We start from the raw sequence: 1,944 nt of genomic DNA, 5'->3' as shown, positions 1-1,944 counted from the left end.
TTTCAATCAAAAATATTTTTTCAACCAAACAATAAATCAATTCAATCAAAAAAATAATTTCAATCAAAAATATTTTTTCAACCAAACAATAAATCAATTCAATCAAAAAAATAATTTCAATCCAAAAAAGTTTTATCAACCAAACAAAAAAGCTATTTCAGTCAAAAAAAGAAAAAGAAAAAGAAAAAAGAATCAAAACGTTTTTTGCAAAACAGAAACTTTTGGTTGAATCTCAAACTTTTGGTTGACGCTTTAAGTTTGTGGTTGAACTCAAAAAAGATTTGAACTCAAAAGTCACAAACTAGGGGAGTGGTGCAGAGAGGCTGAGCTTGTGATCTGAAGGTAGCTGGTTCGACTCCAGGTTATGCTCTGTGTTTCATGTGTGTTCACATGTGTGATGGGTTAAATTTAGAGACTTTAAAGAAAACTATTATGCAAAATTCACTTTTTAAAAGTTTTTTTTACTCAACTTTGGGTATGTACTTCTTAAAAAACAGTCCTAGGACTAAAATATTACACCCAGGGGCATATTTACTGTAAGTAAATGTATTTTTAATGTATATTAATGACAAGTTTTATACTTCCTACATTTTGTGATGTCACAAGCCGTACGACAACCCACCGGAACCTGCGTTCAGCCCCTTACCTAGCAACCCCCAGGTGAGGCTCCACCTCCAGTAGAAAAAGCCGTCACAGTGTTGTTGTGCAATGTGTGTCTGATTTTACAACAAGCTTTCCAATAGCACAATGGGTAGTGTGTTGGCTCAGCGAGTGGGAGACCAGGGTTCAAGACTGACACAGACACATAATTTAATTATTTATTTTCGTTCGTTATGAACACGTTTTCTCATGTACCTCTATTGTTTAGCTTATTAAAGCCTTGTTAAAGCCTATTTGTTCGAGTTTCTGAAGTATTTTGACCGCTGCTGCTCACATTACCTACCCTGATAACAGCATGCAGAGTGAGCGCAGAACTCCGACACAGGAGGAGGGGTAGAAAAAAAAAAGCTGCGACCACGACTCTGCCTCTGGGTCTGACTCAGGGTCTCATACTGTATATACGGTTGTACAACGGAGCTTCTGCTATCGCTAGCCATGCTAAAGTAAACGCTGGCTTTGGAGGGCGGAGTTAATGTCAACAGATTTTTGGAGGGCGGAGTTAATGTCAACAGATTTTTGGAGGGCGGAGTTAATGTCAACAGATTTTTGGAGGGCGTTACCAACAGAGCTCATTAACATAAACAGCTTGTTCTGAACGGAAGTCAGAGCAGGCAGAACTAGAAAATGGGAAATTTTATTATCTGAGAATTATTTTGTGCATTAAATTGAATGAACATKGTCTGGATAGCCCACAGACATACCATAAAAATTTCTAGGGCCCGTAATTGGTCTCCTTTAATTTTCCCACCAGGGGATCAATAAGTACATGATAAACATCCGGGGCGTGATCTAAGGGGCGACTATGTAAGAGCATACTGGGGTGGGAGGTGGGGTGTCCCTCCTTCATGCAAAAGAGGGACAACAGAAAATCAARAGTTTTGTGGGGAGATTTTCTGTTGTCCCCCCTTTGCATGAAGGACATGATGATGTTGTCCCTGGATAACACCCCACCTTCCACCCACCACGCTCTTACATAGTCGCCACTTTGATCCCGTGGTAAGATGTTTATCGTATACTGTATTGATCCTGGTGGGGGGAAGTCTCTGCATTTAACCCATCACGCATGTGAACACACATGAAACACAGAGCATAACCTGGAGTCGAACCAGCTACCTTCCGATCACAAGCTCAGCCTCTCTGCACCACTCCCCAATTTGAGACTTTTGAGTTCAAATCTTTTTTGAGTTCAACCAAAAACTTAGTCAACCAAGAACTTAAAGCATCAACCAAAAGTTTGAGATTCAACCAAAAGTTTCTGTTTTGCAAAAAACATTTTGATTGTTT

General features: G+C 39.4%; 1 protein-coding gene across 1 annotated transcript in view; it reads left to right on the top strand.

Moving 5' to 3' along the window:
• The window catches only part of rrp12 (ribosomal RNA processing 12 homolog), a gene marked incomplete at its 3' end in the record, with an annotated part of 4,495 nt that overhangs the window by 624 nt on the left and 1,927 nt on the right, over positions 1-1,944 (top strand).

The sequence above is a fragment of the Austrofundulus limnaeus genome, unplaced genomic scaffold (genome assembly GCF_001266775.1).
Source record: "Austrofundulus limnaeus strain Quisiro unplaced genomic scaffold, Austrofundulus_limnaeus-1.0 Scaffold0, whole genome shotgun sequence".
NCBI classification, from domain to species: Eukaryota; Metazoa; Chordata; class Actinopteri; order Cyprinodontiformes; family Rivulidae; genus Austrofundulus; species Austrofundulus limnaeus.
The sequence above is the reverse complement of the archived record's forward strand: the minus strand, read 5'-3'. Positions and strand labels throughout refer to the sequence as shown.